At 46.6% G+C, this 27,784-nt stretch overlaps 1 protein-coding gene across 4 annotated transcripts in view; it reads left to right on the forward strand.

Moving 5' to 3' along the window:
* The window catches only part of LOC119954987 (small integral membrane protein 29-like), a 126,723-nt gene that overhangs the window by 60,252 nt on the left and 38,687 nt on the right, over positions 1 to 27,784 (forward strand). The window contains exon 1 of one of the 4 annotated variants that reach the window (XR_005458353.1): positions 19,622 to 19,712. The exons of 2 other annotated variants lie outside the window; for them this stretch is intronic. The gene's annotated coding sequence lies outside the window, so the exon portion shown is untranslated. Of the gene's footprint in view, positions 1 to 19,621; positions 19,713 to 20,164; positions 20,184 to 27,784 lie in introns of those variants that run through there. One more of the 4 variants, XR_005458355.1, reaches the window with a different exon arrangement.

Consider the following 27,784-nt stretch of genomic DNA (forward strand, 5'->3'; position numbering starts at 1 on the left):
CAGTCGGAGAATCAGCACCAATGGCGTCGGCACGTTCGCCGCCAGTTGGGGGCTGCTCAACACGGCCCCCTGGCGATTCTCCCCGTGCGATGGGCCGAGTGCCTGCTGAGTTCGGCTGAGTCCCTCCGGCGTTGTTCGCGTGTGGTCCTACCCGGCAGGACCTCTGTATTCATGCTGCGTGGGCCATCCTGGTGTGGGGGGAGGGGGGATCCGACACCAGGGGGGAGGGGGGGGGGGTCCTCCACGTAGGCCAGGCCTCCAATCGGAGGGCAGGCTTATCCCAGGGGGGAGCCGAGCTTCTGAAGGGGTCTGCCATATTGCCCGGGGGCCGGCGCAGAGAAGGCAGCGCATGCGCAAACTCGCGCCGGCTGTGGCGCGCATGCACGAACTTGCGCCGGCCGTGCTGCCGCCCGTATCGGCAACTGGAGCTGCATGAGGCGCTCCAGTGCTGTTCTGGCCCCCTGTGCAGCGCAGGATCGCTGATCCTAGGGGCCATATGATACCGTCATAAAAAACTCCTTCGTTTACGATGGCGTCAACACTTAGCCCCAGGATCATAGAATCCCGCCCAGGGTCTTCCGGATCTCACGGTTCTGCCTGCGTCCCCTTTCTCCAATTGTCTGTTTAGGAGATATGTTGGTTTCCTCTAGGTAGATGTCTGGTGCGGGACAACTTTTAACATGGGTAAGTTCTGTGCTGGCTAGCACGGCAGCACAGTTGCTTCACAGCTCCAAGGTCCCAGGTTCAATTCCGGCTTGGGTCACTGTCTGTGCGGAGTCTGCACGTTCCCCCCGTGTCTGTGTGGGTTTTCTCCGGGTGCCCCGGTTTCCTCCCACAGTCCAAAGATGTGCAGGTTCGGTGGATTGGCCATGCTAAATTGCCCTTAGTTTCCAAAAAGGTTCAAGTGGGGTTACTGGGTTACGGGGATAGGGTGGAGGTGTGGGCTTGGTGTAGGGTGCTCTTTCCAAGAGCTGGTGCAGACTCGATGGGATGATTGGAAATTCTATGGAAGGGAACCTCGACGAATGGGGATCTCCATACTGCTGCAGCCTTCAGGTGCCAATGCAGCCGTTTATACCACACGAGTATCTTCCACCATTGAGGAATTCTTTTGGATTGCGCTTGGTCTGGTTCCTTCCCTCCAACCTTACTGCCATGGGTAACCCTGCCAGGAGTTTAAGACTCCCGATGGCATTGCTTTTGCGATCAACGGAACATTCGAGCCTCACCACCATGGTCAGGTGGCAATCCAAGGAGATGAGGCTGATTAGTAGGGCAGCCTTGAAAGACCATCCGCATTGCCATTGCAAGGTAGATTTTTGATATTTAATGTCCTGTATGTAAGCACCCAATGTGAATGCCCAATTCTGCATCCTGCTGGCAGCTAAAGAAGAGATTCTTGTGTGTGGACTGAACATTGACATGTGTGGTCAATGATCATTTAGGAGTGTGAATTTCCATCGAAACAGCTGCTAGTGAAATTTATGGAGTCTGCAAATGATCTCCAGTGTTTCACATTTGATTTGAGCAAATTGGCTCTCTGCTTTGCTTAAAGTGAACCCTATGGGCCTCTCCACACCAGAAGGTGTGATATGTGAGACAATAGCCCCAAACCCATAAGGTAATGCACCACACAAAAGTTGGAGGTAAGGAGGGGTCAAATTGCATCAGTACCTCGGAATTTATCAGCGCTTCTTCTGCCTTTTCGAACGCAGCATCACAGGCCTCTGTCCATTTTGTTCTGACACAAAGCTCATGCAGGGGTTTCAGCAGGGTTGCCAGCTGTGGAATGAATCTCCCATAACAATTCAGCAACCTTATTTCTGTTTATCTTTCAATGCCTGCTGATTTTCCTGCCAAAGGCATTTTTTTAGAGAGATTGAAGGGATGATTACCTCGTTCATATGGGGAGGGAAGGTGGCCAGAATTAAAAAGGTGCTACTACAGAGAGGAAGGCAGGCAGGGGGTTTGGGTCTTCCGAACCTGATGTATTATTACTGGGTGGCAAATGTGGAAAAGGTACAGAGCTGGGTGAGAGGGGTTGGCTCCCAATGGGTCAGAATGGAGGAGGGTTTGTGTAGGGAGTCGGGACTGAAGGCGCTAGCAACAGCGCCGCTCCCGTCGGCCCCCGGCAGATACTCAGGGAGTCCGGTAGTATTAACTTCGTTGAGAATTTGGAGGCAGTTTCGACAGCACTTCGGCTTGGGGGCAGGGTCAAGGGAAATACCAATTCAGGGGAACCATAGATTTGAGCCAGGGAAGTGGGATGGAAATTTTCGGAGATGGCAAGAGAAAGGAATTAGAATACTAAAAGATTTATTTCTTGGGGGTCGTTTTGCGGGATTGAAGGAGCTGGGAGCAAAGTATGGGCTGGAGCAGGAGGAAATATTTAGATACATGCAGGTTCGAGACTTTACCAGGAAGGAGACACAGAGCTTCCCAGTAGAGCCGGCTTCCACATTGCTGGAGGAGGTGCTGACGACAGAGGGACTGGAGAAGGGGGTAGTGTCGGCGGTTTACGGAGCTATTTTGGAGGAGGAGAAAGTGCCACTAGAAGGGATCAAGGCAACGTGGGAGGAAGAGTTGGGAGAGGGTGTGGAGGCGGGCTTCTGGTGTGAGGTGCTCCGGAGGGTGAACGCTGGGGCTGATACAGCTGAAGGTGGAGTAGAGAGCGCACCTTACAAGGGCGAGGATGAGCCGGCCCTTTGATGGGGTAGGAGATGTGTGTGATCGTTGCGGTGGAGACCCCGTAAACCACGTTCATATGTTTTAGTCCTGTCCAAAGCTGGAGGATTACTAGAAGGCGATGTTTAGCGTAATCTCTAAAGTGGTGCACGTGAAACTGGACCCGGGCCTTCGGGAGGCCATATTTGGGGTGTCGGACCAGCCGGGGTTGGAAACCGGCATGGAGGCAGATAGCGTAGCCTTCGCCTCGTTGATCGTCCAAAGGCGGATTCTGTTCGGGTGGAAATCAACCTCTCCACCCTGGTCTCTGGCATGGCAGGGGGACCTGCTGGAATTCTTAACACTTGAAAAGGTCAAATTTGAACTGAGGGGAAGGATGGAGGGGTTCTACAATTTATGGGCATTATTCATTATGCACTTTTGAGAATTATATCACATCCAACATTAGGGAGGTTTGGGGCTGGGTGGGTTGGGGAGTGGGGGACTGTATGTGTTAACGGTGACTATGGGTGATTCCTGATTCCTCTTTGTCATTTGTTTATGTTAACATGTGGGCCAATGTCTGGGGTTTGGTGGGGGGATGGGACCGTTGTTATTGATAAGGGGATTGACATTACATTCGTTACTGATTATTGTTTATTGTTGGGTGTAAATTTGGGAGACAATGTGAAAAAGGAGGAGAATAAAAAATATTTAAAATAAAAAACAATTCAGCAGCCCTAAGAACGAGTGAAACTGGCTGATATTCCAAGGAGCCAGAGAATCCTCAATAGCCTTAACCCTGGAGGGTGCTTTGTGATGCCCAACAGCATCAATGGCATGCCCCAGTGGTGTCCGCTGCTCCAGCCGGCACGCCATGGCTGGCATGGGTCCGCGCATGCGCGCCACAGCCAGTGCGAGTCCCCACATGCACGTGGGTTCCCGTCTCCGCGCCGGCCCCCAGGCAATATGGCGGAGCACTACAGGGGCCCGGCGCGGAAGAACAAAGGCCCGATCGCTGGCCAGGCCACCGTGGAGGCCCCTCCCCCCGGAGTTAGATAACCCCCGCCCCCTCACCAGGATGGCCCCCGCAGCCAGAACTCCGGTGTCCCGCCGGGTCGGCCAATATGTAACCTATGCCAGCGAGGCTCGGCCAAATCCGGTGGGCACTCAGCCCGTCGAGGTGCGGAGAATCGTCGGGAGTGGGTGCTTTCAACGGTCCCCGACTGGCGCGGTGGCGATCCCGCGGGCGCCCGAGAATCGGCGGGCTACCGTCGGAGAGTTGTGGCGCGATTCTCCGACCCGGCGGGGGATCGGAGAATCCCGACCAGCATCTGGGACCAGAGAAATGGTTGCCCCTGTATCCAGCTCCAGAAGCGGTATTACCCAGTGAACTACCTGCCACTGATGATCTTGTCACACCAGACTACAGATATTTTGTTCTCTGGTTTGCTTTTGTGATTCAGTGTTGCCTTTTGGTTATTACACACACTTCTCTCCACACTGATTGTATTCAACGTCTCTGCGCCAACATTCAGATGAATGGTGACCAAGCTTTCTACACGGTTCTCAGCTGTATGCTCAACTGCCAAGTTATGCACTTGGGTTGATGTATTCAAATGCTGTGTTTCTTTTACTGCCAGCTCAATGGAGACTGCAATCTCTAATTTCTGCAAGGTGAGGTTAGCCTCTGTCTGGAGGCATTTCTGGATTGCTTCACTACGAAGGCCACAGATCAACCTGTCACAGAGGCTATTGTTCAGTACTTCATTGACTTCACAATATTCAGTGAGTTTTTAAAAAATACTGCAAGATACTGTGTAATTGTTTCTCCCTCTTCCTGGTTTCCTTTGTGAAACCTAATTTTTTCTGCTATGACAATTGACTCGGGAAAATTGCAGCTCCAGGATGTTTATAATGTCCTTATACGATTTTGTGCCAGGTTTGTTGGGCTGCACCAAGCTCCTTAATGAACCAAATGTTTAAGATCCCACCATAGTTTTAAAAAAGTTGCCACCTTTTTATCATTTTCAGTTCCATTTGCAAGGACAAAAAAACTTAGTTCAGTGTTGGAGCTCCACTGTTTAACAGCCTCATCAAAGTAACAGACCTCATCAAAGGTCTGATGTGACCGGCCATTTTCAGCCTTTCATTTTCTCCTCTTTTCAGTCGCTGTTTTGCCGTTTAAATATGTTGCAAAGTGGCTTCTCTCTGTTTTTTTTAATTTTTAGAGGACCCAATTCATTTTTTCCAATTAAGGGGCAATTTAGCGTGGCCAATCCATCTACTTGCACATTTTTGGGGGCGAAACCCACGCAGGCACGGGGCGAATGCGCAGACTCCACACGGACAGTGACCCAGAGCCAGGATTGAACTTGGGACCCTGACGCCGTGAGCAACGTGCTATCCACTGCGCCACCGTGCTGCCCTGGCTCCTCTCTGTTTTAAAAGATTTCAAAACTTCTTTGGTGTTAAAGTGGTCCGCTAATAATTTATTTTTACTAGCTCTTTTCTGTTATTATTTTGTGAATGTTCCAGGACTTTCTTTTAAAACTCAAAGCAACAGTGCTTCTGATTACCACTTTTAAAAAATCTTCTGACTGGGTGCAATTATTTTTTATAACTCACAGTTTCCTTTTATTTTCAAAGTCTGCAGGTTTCCTTTAGTGCCAAATGCTGCAGGTCCCCATATTTAACTGCCAGCCCTTTTCTATCATGGAGTACAAATCCAACAGGCAGTTCAGGTGAAAATCAAAGTTTCCTTTAGTTTCAGTTTTCGAATGGCTTAAGCAAAGTTTTGGGGTGGAGAGCATGCGAGAGAGGGGGGGTTTCATTTGCAGTTCTTCAGAATGAGCAAATTAAGTTTGAACTTGTCTTTTTGCGTTAGTGCAGAATATGGACATTCCCATTTGTTGAGGAGGGATAATTGCAGCCAATCACAGTCACTAACTTTCACACAAATCCAAATTGGTTGGCGAACAGCAGTATAAGCCAGGATGCAGGGGTTGCAGGTAATCCAAACTGGTGAGGGTGTGATGTGCCTTTAGTAACAGGAAATAAATCCCAAAATTATTTTAAATATATATATATTTTTAAAAAATAGATGAGACAGAAAACTTTTAACATGCACAGCTTGTAAATTAGCATGTTGCCGCAACATTGCTTCATTCCATGAGAAATTCATTCCCTAATTTGATACAGTGCACCATGTGTCTTTGGAAAATGTACAGTTTTGTTTCACAAATTCATTTATGCTACAGATAATTGTTATTAGAGAAAGATAGCATTAATTGCAGTGTAATAGGTGTTTAGTGATTGTCACAAATACATAGTGGATTTTTAAATTCTATTTTGCTTTTTTGTGATTCAGTAATTTGAAAATAAACTTGTTAATTTAAAAATGACCAGTCATTTTTTTCCCCAGAGAGTGAAAATAAAACTTTTGTAGGATAGCCTTTTTAGGTAGACCAGCTTTCCTGTGCTATTTTGACTTAAAGTAAGGTTAAGGTTGGCATACTGCCGCAAAGTTGTGGTTTGGGGTTCCTGTACCACATGAGTCTATAATCAGAGCCGCTCCTCAATGGGAAGCCCTGGGTTACTCGAGAAATATTTGAGTAGCAAGCAGCTGGAGTAAAACACTCCAATCCTTTTCCCTGAGCAATAAAAAGAAATCCTGTTTACCTGAGTAATAAAGTCTGCCACAGTGAAATCTGTATTGAGCTGTCTGGTGGTGAAACATAAAAAGATTATAAATTATGTGTTTTGTACAGATTTTAATGACAATCACATAAACCTTTATAAATGCATATCATTCATACTTGTTTCTTCTGGCTTTCCTCTCACTTCATGATTAAAGCTCAGATATATTTTTTCAGTAACTCTGTGATGGGTGTCTTCATTTAGTTAAAACCTATGGTGACCTTTGAATTATCTGATTTTGTTAGCTAATATTTGCGGCCATCTGGTTTAAATTTGCCGTTGTATGAGTCATTTTACTTTGATTTAGTCCCCGTTTTATTCTATAGAATGAGGTCTCAGGGAAACATTTTGTAATTGCAATTCATTATGTGTTATTTTTTAAAAGCAGCACTGAGCATTTGAACATGCTGAACATAAAATAACCTTTTGTGGAAATATCTAAAGTGCCCAAATTGTTATGTGAGCATTGGAGTAACTAGTTTGTTAAAAAATAAAAACTACACGCTTTGTAGTGAGGTATTTAACTTTGTGCCATCACAACCTCCCTTTGACAAAGTAAAAGTTTGGAGGAGTAGCTTCCGTTTCCAACAGAGGAAGGATGAGTGATCTTATAGGAAATGATGCACAGCATTTTTGGCATCTAGTGTGCAAACGGGCAGATTATGCTATATTTTCACTTGGCTTTTTCTTTTTAACCAATACATTCAAAATAATTATAGTTACCAATTCTGAAATTTTCTGATTTCTTACAGTACGTCAACATTCTTTAGAAATAATTTCCCTTAAAACCCTATTAAATTTGGCATACCATCTAAAACAAAATCTGACTAGTTTTGTTTGATGACTAAATGGTTCTGTGGTACTGAGTCATCTAGATCAGTGTTTTTCAAACCTTTTTTCCCGGGACCCACTTTTACCAACCGGTCGACCTTCGCGACCCATGCAGGCCGACCTTTGCAACACACCATATTTGCTTACCTTTAGTATGACAAGTGATCTCCCTTGCTTTTTCATTCAATGTTAGATTTCCGCTAAGGACTTCAGTTGATGATTTAAGTTCTCACTGAATCCTTTGAAAAAAATCTAGAGATTTGCTCTCAAACTCACCATGCTTAGTCTTCAAATGCCTTTGACGTTTTGAGGGTTTCAAACTTTCATTTGCCAGTACTTCCCTGTACATAACACACATGGACTCTGCATCCTGATTTGCAGTGGCACAATTAATAAAGCCATACCTCAAGAAATCATCTTATACTGTTTTATACCTGATGTCAGCTTCTTCTTAATTGGTCAGAGGCCTGGAGCTGACACCAGGGTTGTGACCCACGCGGGTGTTGGGAGGATCGCCGTGGACTGTCTGAGGAGCTCTCTCCAGCAGATTCAGTTGTGAGATCCTGGCCAGTTTGTAACTCTGGCCCTCTCCTCTCTCTTCCTTATTACAAAATGATCCATCTTTAGTCCTGTTGCTTGCTGGCAGCTACCAAATGGAGGAATCTCTCATCCTTGAATCTTCCTTGAATCTCTCTTCCTTGGCCCAAAGCACAGACCACGTGACGCAGTGTACGTGCTGGGCTCATGACTTGCTTTCTGCCGCCACATCTGGCTGAAAGACTGCCATTTAAAAAAATAAATTTGGTCCTGGAACAGTGTGCTGACGCTGGCATTTTAAAATCCGGTCATGGCCGTTGGGTGCTTCTCCCACAGTTGGGAATGCCGAACCCGATCACTCCGCGATCCTCCCAACACCCGCGTGGGTCACAACCCTGAGTTTGAAAAACCCTGACCTAGATCAAAGTCCCAAGTTCTGTCTCTGGATTGTGCTGAACTATCTGACATCAGTGGAGGCAGCAATGAAGCTCCACAATTATTCTAGAATAGGGAAGGGAAAAATCAGCCACAGTTATTGTCCCTGGTTGCTGGCCCATGCAATGTAGGTTGTCCAGATGGCATTAGGTGATGATGATGACATTAGGTTTGGCTGTTATTCCCTTGGTTTTACAACCCTTGGAAATGTAATATGTCGGTTCATGCGTGAAGAGCCCCTCTGTAAGGGGCATCTAAGGATTTCCACTGCACAAGAATCAGTACTTCAGAGGAGAGTTACTACCTCCTAGAAAGAGAGAGAAACTTGTCAAGACGTATTGGAATTGAGCATTCCCTGCACTAAGCTCCACTTGTCTATTACCTTATATTCCCTGACCTTCTCCAGATCCCTATCCCTCAACACATTGATTTGTGCAACAGCTTTTATTTATATAGCGCTAACAATGTAATAAAACGTCCCAAATTCGTTCAAAAGAGCATTATAAAACATAATTTGGTTCTGATCCACATAAGATATTAAAGCAGATGACCAAAGCTTGGTCACGTAGCTAAATTTTCAGGAGCATATAAAGGAGGAAAGAGTGGCAGAGAGACTTATGAGGGAATTCCAGATCTTGGCAGCTGAAGTCACAGCCGCCAATGATGGGGCAATTAAAACCAGAGTTGCTTAAGAAATCCAAATTAGAGAACCATATATATCTTCAAAGTTACTGGGCTGGAGGGAATTACAGAGATACAGAGGGACAAGATCATAGAGGGATTTGAAAACAAGGATGAGAATTTTAAAGTCGGATTGATTAACCTGGAAACAGTGTAGGGCACTGAGCACAGGGGTAATGGGTGAATGCGACTTATTGAAGTTAGGATATGAGCAGTAGAATTTTGGAAAATGTCAAGTTTATGGAAGATAGGACATTGGAACCCAGTGAGCAGGAGTGAGTTAGAATGGTCAAGTCTAAAAAAAAATGCATCAACAAAAGTTTCAGAAGCAGACGAGCTGAGGTAGGGAAAAAGTCAGGTAACATTAAGCAGGTGGAGACACGATCTTGGCGATGGAACAGATATGTGATCGAAGCTCATCTGAGTCAAATGACACCAAGCTTACAAATAGTTGCTAAATTCTCACTCTAATACATAAATCGTGTCATAGCCTGGCTCTACCCTACTTTGTAAACCTTCTGCTTTGCTATATCTGTGTCTTGCTCTCCATTACTCTGGCTTATTGTACATCCTTCTTTCTGTCCCCGCTCCACCATCAAAGGGCAAGCTTTTAAAGGTCAAACCTCAGCATTCAGAAAATCACTTCCCAATCACTATTCCTCCTATTTCCCCAAACCACTCAAAAGTTACACTCTGTTCACCCATTTAACCCTCTCCCCAGCTTCCTTTGTAAATAATGTTGTTATATTTCTCTGCAGACAATGTGTTCTGTAGTGCAAATTGTTGTGCCGGATAGTAATCTGCCAGGTGATGTTAATCCCGAATGCCAGGAAAACTTGTTTTATGGATTTAAAGGAGAAAATGTTGGAAAAGCACAGCATCATAAAGAGAGAGGTTTACTTTTGATGTGGCCCAACAGTGCCTGTTGTCTGATCCCTCTGGCGCAACAATAGATTAAAGCTTAGATTTCAAATGCGGCCAGTCTTTCTCTTTAGAATGCACATTGATCTGCTGTATGTTTTAATGTTTTATTATAGTTCACTGATTTCAATGTAAAACATAACAAATGGGTGCAGGAGTGAATCCCTCAAGCCTGCTCTGCCATTCAATAAGGTCATGACTATATTCATGACCTCAACTTGCTCACCCGATCCCCATATCTCTCCTGGTTCCCTTCGAGTCCAAAAACTATCGGTCCCAGCCTTGGAAAAATACTCAACGACCCAGCATTCAAAGCTCTATGGGATACAGAACTCCAAAGGTTCATAACTCTCTGAGTAAATACATTTTCTCCCCATTTCATTGTTAAATAGCCAATCCCTTAAACTGAGTCTATGCTCCTGATGTAATTTTTTAAAACTCTATTTCTGTGGATTGGGTGCAGTTGAATAAGGTGATTGAAGGTAAGTTTTGGGAATTGTTACAATCTTTCCATTCGTATACTGAGTTGGAGACTATACCCTCTGTATTTCCTTGATCAGTGTTACAATCTGTTTATTCAGTGGAGTGATTCATGTCAACCAGCACATTAATATCAATAGTTTCCATAATAAATGTACTGTGATAAACTGGGAAAATCTGAAGTTCAGTGACTTACGTCTGTTTTATTGATTAAACTTATTCCAACCAGAATAATTGTGCGAGTGTTCCACATTTTGGCATCAGAGGTTTTGGTGGAGGAAAAGGGTAGCTCAACCAGGGTTTCTGTTCACTATCTGGTGCCTAAGGACAAGATTGCATTTAATTGGGATGCCTATCACAGCTGAATAGCCTGTTAGGGCTCATGAATGAAGAATTTCTACTTGGGTATGACACCAGGGGCCTTGTGCCTATAGAACGGCATCTCAGCATGATTCTTTAGCTCAATGAGCAAAATAAAGGAGCAGGAGAAACAAATTAGCATGGGAAAAATAAATCAGTGTGCACAAGCAAGTTCACTGAATTCTTACCAAGTTTTTACGGGAAGATTGCAATCAAGTGTGTTTTTAAACGGCCTGATTCTTCAAACCAACAAATTGACTGCAGGAGGGACAATAACAGTGGATTTGATTTAATCACAATTTCATGATCTATATCCTATTGAACATTTTGTTCAGATGACTAGAGTACTAAGGGGATTATAAATGCTGCCAAATTGTTGACTATAGACTTAGTCATAGGAATATCCGGAGATCAAAATAAGGCAAATTACTGACTAATCCATAAGTCAACTCTTAAATTTCTCTTCAATAAACTTAATGTCTGTCACCAACTTTCTACCCAGCCAAACCCTAAATTACTCCACGCAAATTCTCTCTCTAGATCAGGCACTTGTACAATGTAGTTAGTAGCTTTTCTTGGTGCCAGCAGAAATTTTCATACCCACTCATTCTCTCTACACCTCCACCAGCTGTTTTATGGTGTATGTTATTGGAAATGTGTGGGAGAGTCTCATTGAAACTAACAGCAGGACCAAACAATGGAACTTTCACTGCCTCTGTGTAGTAAGATCCGGAACTGGATGAACTGGTTTTCATCATGAACTTGTGCTTTGTCACGTGGCCTCAGATGTTTACTATTTCAAATATGTGGTTGTTCTGCAAGCAATTACGTTGTTGCTTCATTTCTTTTCTTGGACTCATTAGCAGCATTTATGAATGAGATTTTTTTTGGGGGGAGGGGAAATAAAATTGTGATACATTCATTAGGAGCATTCCTGTTCTTCATTTATTAAAGGTAATTGACAAAATATTCTGAAATGGAACAAGAAAATAATCGTGCAATTTGTCACAAGTTTGTACATTTTGTTTGCATTCACTGTACATACAAAGCATGTGCTGACACAGAAGTTCAGGAACTTTAAAATGTGCTGTTGATCTTCAGGCTGATGAATACTACAAAGCTTCTGTATTCTGTAGTACCCTTCACACTCAGAACTTGCAGTTCCTTAACAGAGTTAATAACTTGCATGTGTTTTACTGTGGATCTGTATTTGGTTAAAGCTAACCTTTAATTAGAAGCCTTTGGATTTGTGCACACCAGACACTGGGATGTTATTAGTGAGAACTGAATGCTATATGTGTTACTGCATGCAGATCAAAACAAACCCAGTATACTCTGACAGCATTAAACCCCACTGAGACCTGATGCAGGATATGGTTTTCACTTCCAAAAGAAATTTATAATCCACAAGAACTTGCCAGATGTTGTAGCTTGATGCTTGAACTTCTTTACAGATTTGCAGAGTAGGTGGTCACTGGATATTTATCTGCAAAAATGTATAAAACCGTCTGGCGGTAGGATGTGCACTGCTCTTCAATATTTTTGTTTTCTTCCCCTTGTAACTTTTTTAAAATTGCCATCTTATTGCATGCAAGTGATGCGAATTTTAAAACCATTGAATGTGAAAAACACAAACTCACATCCATATCACGATGTTGCATTTGAAATGGATATTGCGAAACAAACTATAAACTAATTTACAAGCTTTAGTTGTAACTATTGGAAAGAAAATTTGAAACGCCATTCAAACAGGATCTCATTAAAATTCTTATTGTTGTGTGCACAATTGGATGATAAAAATGAATCTTGTATCGAGTTAAGATATGCACAAGGACTGAATATAGCCAACTGGACACGGTAATCTCTTTAACCAGTCCATCACAGGAAAATTATTAGATTGTTATCGCAGGTCATTCCATGCTGATGTTTTTAAGTTGGGTCCAGGCTTAGCTCCCCATCATTTAATTCCTGATCCTAGCCATGCTATGGCACTGAGTGAATGATCAGCCAAAGGAAAGTAAACAGCATTTGAGGGCGAGCCACTGTTGGTGACTTGCACTTCCACAGATAAATGCAGTGTTCCGGATTACTTAGGACTGCATAAAACACTGTGTGTTCACAGTCCCAAAAATTCAATTATTTAAAAAAAAAAATATTTCTTTCTTCTCCTTTTTCGCATTTTCTCCCCAATTTACACCGTCAATCCCCATATCAATAACAATGATCCCAACCTCCCACCAAACCCAAAACATTCACCCACATGTTCACATAAACAACTGGCAAAAAGGAATCAGGAATTCCCAGTAACATCTATTGCCCCCCCCCCCCCTCCCCCCCCCCCCAAGCCCTCCCACCCACCCACCCCAACTAATGTTCGATGTTATCCAGTTCTTCAAAAGTGTATAATGAATAATGTCCATGACTTGTAGAACCCCTCTGTCCTTTCCCTCAGTTCATACTTAACCTTCTCAAGAGTCAAGAATTCCAACAGATCCCCCCGCACAGGGTGGAGAGGCTGCTCTCCAACCCATCAGGATCTGCCTTTGGGCGATCAACGAGGCGAAGGCTACAACATCTGCCTCCGCACCCAATTCCAACCCTGGCTGGTCCAACACCCCAAATATTGCATCCGGGGGCTCGGGTCCAGTTTCACGTGCACCACTTTAGAAATTATCCTAAAAACCTCCTTCCAGTAATCCTCTAGCTTGGGACAGGACCAAAACATATCCCACCTCCCTGGCTCAAATCTGTGGTTCCCCCGAATCGGCATTTCCCTTGACCCTGCCCCCAACCCGAAGTGTTGCCGAAACTGCCTCCAAATTCTCAATGAAGCTATTATTACTGGACTCCCTGAGTACTTCCCCGGGGCTATCGGGAGTGGCGCTGTTGCTAGTGCTTTCAATCCTGACCCCCTGCACAAACTCTCCTCCATTCTGACCCACTGGGAAAGAACCCCTCTTACCCAGCTCTGCACCTTCTCCACATTCGCCGCCCAGTAGTAATACATCAGGTTCGGAAGACCCAAAACCCCCTGCCTGCCTTCCCCTCTGTAGTAGCACCTTTCTAACTCTGGCCACCTCCACTCCCCATATGAACGAAGTAATCCTTCCCTCAGTCTCTTTGAACAAAGCCTTTAGCAGGAAAATTGGCAGGCATTGAAAAATAAACAGAAATCGTGACAACACGTTCATTTTAACCGCCTGTACCCAACCCGCCAGTGACAGGGAGACCATCCCACCTTCCCAGATCTGCTTTCACTCTTCCCACCAAACTAGAAATGTTGTACCTGCGGATCTCCCCCCCCCCCCCCCCCAAACTTCCGGGCAACCTGCAGCCCAAGTACCTAAAGTGAGTCCCTGCCCTGCAGAATAGCAGCCCCCCTCCAACCCCCAGCCGAGACACCACAAAATACTCACTCTTGTCTAAATTCAGCTTATACCCCGAGAAAGACCCAAACACTTGAAGCAGCTCCAATATTCCCCCTATCAACCCACTCGGTTCCGACTCGTATAACAGCAAGTCATCGGCATATAAGGACTATGTTCTATTCCACCCCCCCCCCCCCCCCCCCGCACTATTCCTTTCCATACCCCCGAACTTATTAATGCGATGGCCAACGGCCCAATCGCGAGTGCAAACAGCAGGGGGGCAAAGGACATCCCTGTCTAGTCCCACGGTGGAGAGAAAAGTATCTTGAGCTGATGTTGTTTGTGCGGACACTCGCCCTCGGCTCCTTATATAGTAGCTTTACCCAATTCAAAAATCTTGGTCCAATCCCAAACCGCTCCAGAACTGCCATCAAATACCCCCATTCTACCCGGTCGAACGCCTTCTCAGCGTCCAATGCCACAACCATCTCAGTTTCATTCCCATCTGCCGGTGCCATAATGAAGTTCAATACCCTACTACTGTTTGAAAAGAGCTGCCTCCCTCTCACGAACCCCGTCTGATCTTCACCTATCACCTTCGGGAGGCACTCCTCCAGCCTACCCGCCAGTACCTTCGCCAATATTTTTGCGTCCACATTCAGAAGTGATATGGGCCTATACGACCCACCCAAAGATTCAATTATAATGGATTTTCTTTCTGCAGATATGTGTTACTGAGACATATTTAAAAATAATCCCAAATGAGAGGCTGTGAAATGTTTGAACTCAAATGATGGAAATTACTCCAGTTTTGCATTTGCAACAATGGCTTCTCTTCCTTATCTTGCACTGTCAGAATTTATCCTTAATCCTTGTCTCATCGTTATCTACAGAGTCAGCGTTTATGTGCTGACAATACCTGATCCTACTTCTGTACCGCATTTGAGCCCATAATGAAGCTGTTAAATTGATTGTTACGACTGAAGATCAAGATGATCAAAATCATTATCCAAGACCATTGAACTTTCTCTCTTCCCAGGCAGATTTTCAGGCTAAACCACACCGTTTTCAGTCCTGGAGTTCTGTACAATCAACAGCTGATTCTCCTATGAATTGTTGGTCTCCACCTTTACAACACCACTTGTGTCTGTCTTTTCCTCAATCTTTCTTCTGCTGAAACTCTTTGCCACCTATGATGTAGCTATTTTAAAGCTGTCCTTGATGGGATTCCGTTTCTCATTTTCCGAACATTCCAACCGGTCCACATGCCCACCTGCTCGTATCCTGTCACACAATAAATCCTGTTTGCTTATCACTCTCTACCCAAAACATATTGGTCCACAATTTTCAGTAGCAGGGCAACAATTATGCCTTATCCCCTCCCCTATTCCTGCACATTTGAGGCTGGCAATCTCTGTTACCATTTGCCCCACCGTGGATAGTGCCGTCAGCTGTTTCTGTCCTACTTTCAAGAATATCCTTCCTAAACAACTCGATCTTTCAATAACTTGGGGGAAGAGATGAGTATTGAGAAGTTTTTGGTTACCATTTACTACGCCTATTAATGGAGTGCCTCGGAGGTTACTTTATATTGAGGGCACCATATAAATGATTACTGATTAACCCAAATCTTTCATTGTTTACCCTTCCAAAATTTGGAATTCATCTACTGGATCTCCTGTAAACCTTATCTACCCCAGAGAATTCACACTAGTTTTTGAAGTCCCTGGTTATAACTATGCCTTCACACCCCTGGTATAATCCAATAATTCTACCTTTTCCTTGGCTTTTTTGTCTAGAAATTAGCCCTAAATCGCTCCAGTTTACATCAAAAGGGATTTTAAAAATTCCAATTAACACTTAATTTTTTATACTCATGGCCACTCAATCTAAAACCTATAAGAATCTCATTATTTCAACGATGTCCGGAAATTAAGACAAAATCTCATAGTTGGTTGAAAAACTTCTAATTATATTAGTTTATTTATTCTAGCTACAGACTAATAACTAATCAATTTTCTAAGTAGTGACTTTTAGAGTCAAAGCCAAAGAATAGGACACCATATTATACCACAAAGTGTAAATTTGTAAGATCCAATTGTCATTATATTTTAGATAGTTAGAAATAGAGCAGTATCTTCCCATTGTTAAATATTCAGCAGTTTTCCAAATGTTGCACCTCATTCTACTGCAACCAATATTATTACAAGCTCATTGCACTTTAGCTTCTACTTTTGTCAGTTTAAATGTTATGGCCAAATTATGGGATGAATAAAATGTTACAAAGATTATTGATTCTAAAAGTAGACTTGAGGGTAGAAACTTATCAAAAAATAGCATTATCTCTAAGATTAATTATCTGTGTCTAGAGTTTGTCATTCTTCATCATATTAAACTGACTGCAAATTAATCAGTGCTGGTTTATCTTCAATAAATAAAAATAATAACTTCACATCTGATACGTAGATAGCTTTTTCTTCCTCATCCCATTTTAAAACAAACCTTTTCAATTGCCATCCAACTCTTATAGTTTTAGCATTAGTTGACGAAAAGGGTAAAGATAAAGGGAACAATCTAACAAGTCGAATATGTACAAGTTACTTACCTGATCTTCTCTTTTATTCATGTTCAACCTCAACTGAAGTGGCTGTTGAATGTCTGGTCCATATTCCATTTTAAAAACTGATGATCCACAAAGACTAGTACCATCTTTCGTAGGTCCAGGAAACATCAGTGCCTGTCCAAATAGATATGTAGGATAAGCCTAGTGGATCCCCAGCCAATTTGTGCTAACCCTTTAGTCAGACTAAATTTAATATTCATGTGGTCATCAGCCTGAATAATAAATTCTTTGGTGGGAAGTCAACTTGTGCAGAATGTACAGGGAGAAACACAAACTGTTTTACTATCAAATTAAATTAATATTGGCCAGTTCAAAGAACATTTTTTTGTACTTGGAGCGAATCATAGAATTCGTATAGTGCAGAAGAAGGCCATTTGGTCCATCAAGTCTGCACCGATCCTCTGAAAGAGTACTCCACCCAAGCCCACTCCCCTTGCTATCCCGTAACCCCACCTAACGAATGGACACCAAAGGGCAATTTAGCATGGTCAGTCTACCAAACCTGTACATCTTTGGAACTGAAGATCGAATTTGGCATTTTAACATCTGGCATTAACAAGCTAACTGTGCTTAACGTTTGTGTAGTTCTAGCACTGCATTAATACTTGAAGTATAACTATCTTTGCAAAGCAGCTCACTGTTGAAATTTTTCATATTGTCATTTTAACTAGTTACAAATTTGTCTGAAGTAGGGGTGGCACAGTGGCGCCGTGGTTAGCCTCACAGCGCCGAGGCCCGGGTTCGATCCTGGCCCCAGGTCACTGTCCGTGTGGAGTTTGCACATTCTCCCTGTATCTGCATCGGTCTCACCCCTACAACCCAAAGATGTGCAGGGTGGGTAGATTGGCCACGCTAAATTGCCGTTCAATTGAAAAGAAAATTGATTTGGGTACTTTAAATTAAAAACAACAAATTTGTCTGAAGTATTAAGATATAGTAAGCTAAAGTGCTGCAGTATGTTGGTGTAGACGTTACTGTCCTATTCAGCCAATATGCCATGAAGTAATGGATTCACATTCTCTGATTCCATTCACACTAAGTTCCTGAGATCAGCTATGCTATCTCCTGTGTTTCTTCAGGAGGGATGCAGAGAAAACGAGGCAGGAATCAATATCTAAAAAGGGATCTGATGTGTTTTACATTATGGAGAAAGAGACAAAGGAGATGAAGATATTTTTGAAAACTGGATAACTACGTGATTATCTTTTGTTTTAAATTTAGAGTGCCCAAATATCTTTTTCCAATTAAGGGGCAATTTTGCGTGGCTAATCTACCTGACCTGTTCATCTTTTGGGCTGTGGGGGTGAAACCCACGCAAACACAGGGAGAATGTGCAAACTCCACACGGACAGTGACCCAGAGCTGGGATTGAATCTGGGACCTTGGCGCCGTGAGGCAGACAGTGAATTACGTTATTACCTAAGCTTTATTCACTAAAACATCAAGATCTTTAGGAACATAAAGCAAGAATTCTCTGATAGATCAGCAATTTTGTCTGATGAATGGGTAATCCATGCAGACTAGGAAAGTTCCAAATTCAATCCCTGATTCATGCCGCATTAACTGATCACGGTCAGAGGGGCAACTGGTATTCTACAATTGGTCTTAATAGCCCAGATTTGGGATGAGAACATACTAATCATGGTTCTGTTAACTGATGACAGCAAAAACACTGAAAACCCTCCAGAATCATAATCAATGTTCATACAGGAATGGGAAGGTTACTGGAATTCTTGGAATTATATCTCAGCAAAAAGTGAATGACAGAGAATTTATATAAAATCTACAGCACATAAATAAGCAATTTGGCCCGACTAGTCTATGCTGGCTTTTACGTTGCTAATGAGTGGGCTACAATGTGTTTATGGTAAGGGCAAAAAGTTGACGGAGAAAAAGACTTTGACTCTCGTATGGTTCAAAAATCTGTCTTACTCAGCATTGAACAGATTCAGTCAGTCAGCCTCCACAGCTCTCTGCAGCAGAAATTTCCAAAATATTGGTGATCCTCAATGAGCACAAAATTCCTTCTCATTTCCATCTTAAATGGGTGGCAGCTTTATTTTGGAATGATGTCCCCTAGTTCTAGATTCTCCCACAAGAACAATCATCCTCTCAGCATTTACCCTGTCAAACCACCTCAGAATCTTACAGCTTGAATTTTACATGTTGTGCATGTGATGGTGGGACTGGACACAGATGCGTTATCCGCTCCTTCCTGCGATCGTAACCCGGACGCGATTCCCCACTGGCTGGTCAATTAAGAGCTGGCCAGTGTGAAACACGGTGGACATAGGCTCAGCAATGCCAGCAGGGAAGAGGTGTTGGGCGATCAGGTCTAGTGGGGATCCAGCAGGCATTTAGAGCTGTGGCAGTTCCTGAAGGCTGCTAGGAGGTGCAAAGAACTCTTGAGGGAGCAGTCCAGGAAAGATCTGAAGACTTTGCATTTGGAAGGTGTCTTGACCTCAGCACCTGCTGGATATGCAATTGGGAGAACAATCCTGGTGGGCACTCTGCCCGCCACTTCTTGGATGAATGCCTGTGCATTCTGGTTGAGGCAGTTAGTACCAGGCATGCAATACTCCTGAAGCGGATGGCAAGAGGAGGCCACCACACCAGGCGAAGGGTGCGTGGACAGAAGTGGTAGTCCATGTGAGTCGCCACAACATGGTGCAGTGTACATGGATCCAGTGCCCCAAAAGATTCAATGATCTTCTCCGCTCTGCAAGGGTGAGTACTGCGTTGCCATGGATCTATGTACAGATGTCTTGAAGGGTGGACGTTCTTCATGGTGCTCGGGCGGAAAATTCAGAGTACCAAATGGCACATATACCTGTGCCGGCCAAGACTGAGCTGCCAACTAGCCTTGGGTGCATATAGGGTCAGGTATGCTAATGTCTGCTGCTATGGAGTTGCAAGTGGACTAATGAATGCACTTTTGTCTGTACAGGAGAAGCGAAGCCATAATGCTGTGGAGTATACTTTAACATGTGGTAGGGTGGCCAACCTGTTCGTATTCAGCAAGTTCAAGATGGACAAGCTGGAGTTGGAATGCGAGTGTCCACAGATTACGGAGCAGGGGTGGTCTCGAAGGAAGGCAAGAGCCTAGTGGACAGGTAAGGACTGGGCGATGTGAGAAATGTAAGGTCATATTATCCCAACTGAGTTGTTCAAACCAGGAGACCCCATTGATTGTCCAATCACAATGTCTCAATGAGGCAGTTGTCCATGGTGTCAACACAGTCTTGAATGCAGAGTCACATTGTGATGATGATATCTACTGACATATTGTCTTCCTCCCGTAGATGCACCATCCTCAAGATGCAGCAGAGACCCTGAGGATTCTCCGTTGACACCTGGGGAGGAAATACAAACAGAAACACCTGAATCATATCCTCTCTCAAAACCAAGCACCAACCCAGAGACATGCATGCCATTGGGCATTAGGGGCTCAGCTCCATTCATACTGCACAGTGGTGTGGGCAGTGCACCCTCACATAAAGAGCTTGTGGAAACAGAGAGGGCCCAGGGAGCCGGCAGTCTGACTACTGCTGGAGACCAGGACCATACTGAATCCGAGGCATAGAGTGAGTTTTTGGAGTCATCCATTAGGTCACAGATACTAAATGTCCAGAGGGATGCCCTGGTGGAGATTCCTGAGACTCAGCATCCATGGTTTCTGTCTTGGAGGAGTCTGTGCAGAGCATGACTGCTATGTTGACCTGGAGCTCCAAACATACAGCCTCCTCCATTGAGAGAGTGGTGACTCTCATGGAGAGCCAGCTCCAGGAACTGAATCAAGGGCTTCAGGGACTACATTCGGACCTTGCAAGCCCACATACTGGCAGTAACCTGAACAGTTCACTATCAATGTAGATCAGGTACCTAGTCTCTGCTAGATGCCCGTTCATCAATAGTGAGCAGGGAGGTTCAAACTGACCTGCATGTCAGATTAGCAATCTCCTCTCAGGGTAATGTGAATGATGGGATAAACTCCTCCACCCCTCTGCCAGTGACTGTCATATCTGATGAGTTTGCGATAATGGAGAATGCCCAGCCATGCCGCTTAATGCTTCCTCCCAGGCAGTGACTGCACACGTATGCACTGCTGGCCAGAGGACGCTCCTCAAGGTCACCCGAGGCAGCACGGTGATGCAGTGGTTACCACTGCTGTCTCACGACGCCGACGTCCCAGGTTTGATCCCGGCTCTCAGTCACTGTCCATGTGGAGATTGCACACTGTCCTCGCGCTTGCGTGGGTTTCGCCCCCACAACCCAAAGATTTTTTAAAAAATAAGTTTAGAGTACCCAATTATTTTTTCCAATTAAGGGGCAATTTAACATGGCCAATCCACCTACACTGCACATCTTTGGGTTCTGGGGGCGAAACCCACGCAGACACGGGGAGAATGTGCGAACTCCTCACGGACAGTGACCCAGGGCCGGGATTCGAACCCGGGTCCTCAGCGCTATAGGCAGCAATGCTAACCACTGTGCCACCGTGCTGCCCGGCCCACAACCCAAAGATGTGCAGGGTAGGTGGATTGGCCACGCTAAATTTTCACTTAATTGGGAAAATGAATTGAGCACTCTTAAGTTTTAAAAAAAATGAATCTTGAAACACGAGGGGTTATCAGGAGTGATATATATTTGGTGGATACATGTTCATTGTTCAAATTGTGTAATACATGACCACTATTTAAAGATATGAGGCTGTGTGGGAGGTGTTGGAGAGGTTTGGGTTTGGGGAGGGGTTTATCCGGTGGGCGAGGCTGCTCTACGAGGCCCCGATGGCAAGTGTAGCTACAAATAGGAGGAGGTCGGAGTACTTTCGGCTGTACCGGGGGACGAGACAGGGGTGCCCCCTGTCCCCCTTGCTCTTCGCGTTGGCAATTGAGCCCCTGGCCATGGCATTGAGGGAGTCAGGGAACTGGAGGGGCCTGGTGCGGGGTGGGGAGGAGCATTGAGTGTCGCTGTACGTGGACGACCTGTTGCTGTATGTGGCGGACCCGGTGGGGGGATGCCGGAGGTGATGAGGATTCTTAGTGAATTCGGGGGTTTCTCGGGGTATAAGTTGAACTTGGGCAAGAGTGAGGTGTTTGTGGTACATCCGGGGGATCAAGAGGAGGGGATTGGTAGGCTCCCATTGAAGCAGGCAGGGAAGAGCTTCAGGTACCTGGGGGTCCAGGTGGCGGGGAGCTGGGGGGCCCTGCACAAGCTCAACCTCACAAGGTTGGTGGGAGCAGATGGAGGAGGAGTTTAAGAGGTGGGATATGTTACCGCTGTCACTGGCGGGGAGGGTGCAGTCCGTTAAGATGACGGTGCTCCCGAGGTTTCTGTTCCTGTTCCAGATCCTTCCCATCCTTATCCCAAAGGCCTTTTTTAGGAGGGTCAACAGGAGTATCACGGGATTTGTGTGGGCGCATGGGACCCCGAGGGTTAGAAGAGTGTTCCTGGAACGTGGCAGGGATAGGGGGGGGCAGGCGTTGCCCAACCTCTGTGGGTACTATTGGGCTGCCAATGCAGCGATGGTGCGTAAGTGGGTAATGGACGAGGAGGGGGCAGCATGGAAGAGGATGGAGGCGGCGTCTTGTGTGGGCACGAGCTTGGAGGCGCTAGTAACGGCGCCGTTGCCGCTCCCTCCAACGAGGTATACCACGAGCCCGGTGGTGGCGGCTACCCTCAAAATTTGGGGGCAATGGAGACGGCACGGGGAGAAGTGGGGGGCTCGATGGAGGCCCCGATACGGGGGAACCATCGGTTCGTCCCAGGGAGCATTGATGGCGGATTTCTGGGCTGGCACAGGGCAGGGGTTAGGAGGTTGAGGGACCTGTTTGTGGAGGGGAGGTTCGCGAGCTTGGTGGAGTTAGAGGGGAGGTTTGGGCTCCCCCCGGGGAACATGTTTCGGTACATGCAGGTTAGGGCGTTTGCCAGGCGGCAGATGGAGGGGTTCCCCTTGTTGCCCCCACGTGGGGTACGGGACAGAGTGCTCTCGGGGGTGTGGGTTGGAGGAGGGAGGATTTCGGACATATATCGGGTAATGCAGGAGGTAGACGAGGCCTCGGTGGAGGAACTGAAGGGTAAATGAGAAGAGGAGCTGGGTGAGGAAATTGAGGAGGGGACGTGGGTGGATGCCCTGGAGAGAGTGAATTCCTCCTCTTCCTGTGCGAGGCTTAGCCTCATACAGTTCAAGGTGCTGCATAGGGCCCACATGACTGGGTCGAGGATGAGTAGGTTTTTCGGGGGCGAGTACAGGTGTGCTAGGTGCTTGGGGAGCCCAGCGAACCACGCCCATATGTTTTGGGCGTGCCCAGCGTTGGGAGAGTTTTGGAAGGGGGTAGCAAGGACGGTGTCGAGGGTGGTGGGATCCAGGGTCGAGCCAGGCTGGGGACTCGCAATTTTTGGGGTGGCAGTGGAGCCGGGAGTGCAGGAGGCGATAGGGGCCGGTGTTCTGGCCTTTGCGTCCCTAGTAGCCCGGCGGAGGATCTTGCTCCAATGGAAGGATGCGATGCCCCCAAGCGTGGAGGCCTGGATCAATGATATGGCGGGGTTAATTAAATTGGAGAGGGTGAAATTTGCCCTGAGAGGATCAGTACAAGGGTTTTTCAGGCGGTGGCAACCTTTCCTGGACTTCCTGGCGGAACGGTAGGGAAATAGGCCGACAGCAGCAGCAACCCGGGGGGAGGGAGGGAGGGGGGGGGGGGGGGTTTGGATTGCGGGGGGGGGTTTGGATTGGGTGGAGGGAGAACTGTGTACATGGGTCTGTGGGGTGTGGCGGGTGCTATCTCTTTCCCTTTTGTTGTTTGGGTGATTTCTTTTTCTTTTTCCTTTTGTTTGAAGTTGCTCTTGAAGTTGGGGGGGTATTGTTCTTGGGGTGTTACTGCGGTTGTTTGTTAATGGAGTTAAGATGTTTATATTTTGTAAAAATTTCAATAAAAATTATTTTAAAAAAAAAAGATATGAGGCTGGATTCTCCGCCGGCGGGATGCTCTGTTTTGCCGGCAGCCCGGGGGTTTCCCGACGGCATGGGGCTGCCCCACAATGGGAAATTCCATTGACCGGCCGGCGTTACGGAGCATCCCGCTGGTGGGGTGAACCGGAAATGTGGCGCTGCTCGGCGGAGAATCCAGCTCGTGATGTTTCGGAGTCTGATTGTACTTTATGTTTCTCAATAGGTGTTTGGCATAGGGCTGGTTTGGGACAGACTGGACGGGTGGCAAACTTTAACTCAGAGGGGGAGGGCAGCATGGTGGCCTAGTGGTTAGCACAACCGCCTCACGGCGCTGAGGTCACAGGTTCGATCCCGGCTCTGGGTCACTGTCCGTGTGGAGTTTGCACATTCTCCCCGTGTCTGCGTGGGTTTCGCCCCCACAACTCAAAAATGTGCAGAGTAGGTGGATTGGCCACGCTAAATTGCCCCTTAATTGGAAAAAATAATTGGCTAATCTAAATTTTTTTTAAAAACTCAGAGGTGGTTAGTTCACATAGGGGTCACAATATGGCCTCATTAGGGAAGTTCAGTAAGGAGGCATCACCCTTCCCCTCACTTTCAAGCCACAGTTGGATGCCTAACTGAGAAAATGGAGAATCCAGGTCTCCCTGCCTCCCACAAGGCTCATCACTTCTGCAGCCATGTCCTCACCCTGGGCCTCCTCCAACCTCTTGTCAGTTGATTCATTCTCTGGAGCTTGGGATGCTGCCTTGCTGTATTCATCCTCCAATAGGTCTACCTTCACAGAGCCAGCACACAATGACAAAAAGAGAGTTGCGCTTTGGAGGATATTGCAGTGCTCCCTCTGATTAGTACAGGCAGAGGAACCTCATCTTGAGCAGGCCAAATGTTCTTTCAATTACCGCTCTTGTAGAGACATGGGGCGGGATTCTCCGGGAATCTGTGGGGTGGGCAGAAACGGCGCAGTGGAGTGGCGGGAACCACTCCGGCGTCGGGCCGCCCCGAAGGTGCGGAATCCTTTGCACCTTCAGGGGCTAGGCCGGCACTGGAGTGATTTGATCCCCGCCGGCTGGCGTGGAAGGCCTTTGGCGCACGCCAGCCGGGGCCGAAAGGACTCCGCTGGCCGGCACAGGTCCATGCATGTGCGGGAGCATCAGCGGCTGCTGACGTCATCCCCGCACATGCACGGGGGTGGGGGTGTTCATCTTCGCACCTTACATCGCGGAGGCTTACACGGCTGGCACAGAGGGAAAGGGGAAAGAGTGCCCCCACGGCACAGGCCCTGATCGAGGGCCAGGCCACCGTGCCCCCCCCCCCCCCCCCCCCCCCAACCCAGGACCCCGGAGTCCGCCTGCACCACCAGGTCCCACCGGTAAGGGACCTACTCCAATCTACGCTGGCAGGACCTGCATAGAACGAATGGGACTTCGGCCCATTGCGGGCCGGAGAATCGGCGGGGGTGCCGCTGCGAGTGGCCGCCGACCGGTGCGCGCGATTCCCGCCCCCGCCAAATCTCCGGCACCAGAGAATTCGCCAGCCGCCGGGGGCAGCGCCCATGACTTCTGTTGTAACTCTCCTCTGCTTCTGTCTTTGGGTAGAGTAAGAAGTCTTACAACACAAGGTTAAAGTCCAACATGTTTGTTTCAAACACTAGCTTTCGGAGCACTGCATCTTCCTCGGCCTTCCTCTGCTTCTGTCTTTGGGCGACGTTGGGATGTACGCTTGATGCACGCAATTTCACATCCGATCTGGCAACATAAAGACGTCATAAGCCAACTTTTCGGGGATATCCTTTGTCACCAAGGAGCCAATAATCAGAGGTTGAGGTGGAGTGACAAAGACCCTTGGCATCTGGAAGTGCTGCAGGGTGTACGCACCATGGCAGTTGCCCGGGTATCTGGCGCAGACCTGCAAAGTCTGTGTCCTATGGTTGCAAACAACCTGGCTGTTGATTGGCGCAGAGGCAGTACGCCTGCACAGTGGTTAGCTCTGCTGCCTCACAGCTCCAGAGACCCCAGTTCAATTCCGACGTTGGGTAACTGTCTATGTGGAGTTTGCACTTTCTCCCCGTGTCTACATGAGTTTCCTCTGGGTGCTCCGGTTTCCTTCCACAGTCCAAAGATTTGCAAGTTAGGTGGATTGACCATGGTAAATTGCCCCTTCGGTTAGGTGTGGTTACTGGGTTACAGGGATAGGATGGAGGTGTAGGCATAAGTCAGGTTCTCTTTCCAAGGACCGGCGCAGACTTGATGGGCCGAATGGCCTCCTTCTGCACTGTAAAGTCTATGAAGGAGTGGAAGTCCTTTCTGTTGACGAAGGCAATCGGTTCACCCGGTGGCGCCTTTATGGCCCATGAGTGCAATCTATGCCACCCTGGATTCAGGGAAACCCAGAAATTTTAGTGAAGCCTCTGGCTTGCTCAGCCTGGCTGTCTTTGCCAGTTCGGAAATAAATGAAGTTCCGCACCCATCTGAACAGAGCATCAGTGACCAACTTGAAGGATCTGTGGGCATCAGATTAGAAAACACCACATAGATGTCTTACTGACCTTGGAAAGAACTGGAGGTGAATTAATTCAGGGCTGCTGTCGCCTTAAGAGCCACTGGCATCGGGTGGCCACCCACACAGTTTGAGAAGATCTCTGAGCCAATCACTTGGCAAATGGACATCACTGTTTCCAGAGAAAGGTGGAACCTCCTTCGGCACTGAACTTATGACAAGTCCAGGGAGCTGGAGAGTTGCCTGTAGACTTCCGCAGCAGGATAACATCATCTTCGACGGAGCCTTCTGCTTCGACCTTCCTGCTGGCCCTGTGCCTCTCTTTTCACAGGTCACTCTCTGGGATATTGCCTGCAGACACCAGCCCTCCTCTGCCTTCTGGCCCTCCTTGAGGAGGAGGGGGTCCCTCCAGCAGAGTAGACAATCCTCATTTGCTGGAATATCGATTGTGCAGGATAGTGCACTGAAGGATGCACTTGGCAGAAAGCCTCGAAGAAAAAGTATAAGCCAGGGTCCTCCGAAAAATATATGGACGGCATGGTGGCAATGGATGGCACAGTGATTAGCACTGCCGTCTAACAGATCCAGGGATCCGGGTTCAATTCTGACCTTGGTAACTGGCTGTGTGAAGTCTGCACGTTCTCCCCCTGTCTGCATGGGTTTTCTCCGGGTGCTCCGGTTTCCTCCCACAGTCCAAAGATGTGCAGGTTAGGTGGATTGGCCATGCTAAATTGCCATAGATGGGGTTATGGGAATAGGGTGGGGGATTTGGCCAAGGTACCTTGCTCTTTTAGAGGGTCGGTGCAGACCTGATAGACTCCCTACAGTGCAGAAGGAGACAATGATGAAAACATAGCAAATGCAATTAACTGCCAGAAAAGCACCCACAACTAATTTTCACCTAAACTCTTATCTATTCACATTGCAACAGCTCAGGTCGACTTGAATCCCACTCTGGATCAAGTTTCAATTAAAAATGTGATGGCTGCTGAGAGCTAAATTGAATGGGCCATGTAAAATTCTAAATAATTGCCTTTTGAATTGATTTAATTGCCTATTTAATTGCCAGTAAGTGTACTCCCGACTCCCACGGATGCCTTCCAACCGTATTATGGCACGATGACGCTGGGGTGGACGCTTGATGCATACAATTTCACACCCGATCTGGCAACATAAAATTTTAGCTTATGTAAGAACACCTCTTGTTCTTCTAATCGTGACTGAATATAGGCCCAGCACGCTCAAGCTTTCTTCCCAGACAATCCCTTCAACTCAGGAATTGGCCCAGTGATCCTTCTGAGTCGTCTCCAATGCAAGTATATCGCTCCTTAAATAAGGGGACCAAAACTACATGTACTACTCCAGGTGTGGTCTCACCAGTGCTCTGTGCAGTTGTAGCAAAACTTCTCTCCTTTTATACTTCATCTCCCTTGCAATAGAGGCAAATATCCAATTTGTCGCCTTAATTATTTGTAGTACCATGCTATCTTTTTGTGTACAAAGACATGCAATCCATCTTTTGTTTACTATTTTGTTCACGGGATGTGGGTGTTGCTGGCTGGGCCAGCATTCATTGCCCATCACTGAGAGCATTTAAGAGTCAACCACCTCGCTGTGGCTCTGGAGTCACATGTGGGCCAGACCAGGTAAGGACGACAGGTTTCCTTCCTTAAAGGACATTGGTGAACCAGACAATCGACAATGGTTTCATGTTCACCGTTAGACTTTTAATTCCAG

Source organism: Scyliorhinus canicula, chromosome 20 (genome assembly GCF_902713615.1).
Source record: "Scyliorhinus canicula chromosome 20, sScyCan1.1, whole genome shotgun sequence".
NCBI lineage: Eukaryota > Metazoa > Chordata > Chondrichthyes > Carcharhiniformes > Scyliorhinidae > Scyliorhinus > Scyliorhinus canicula.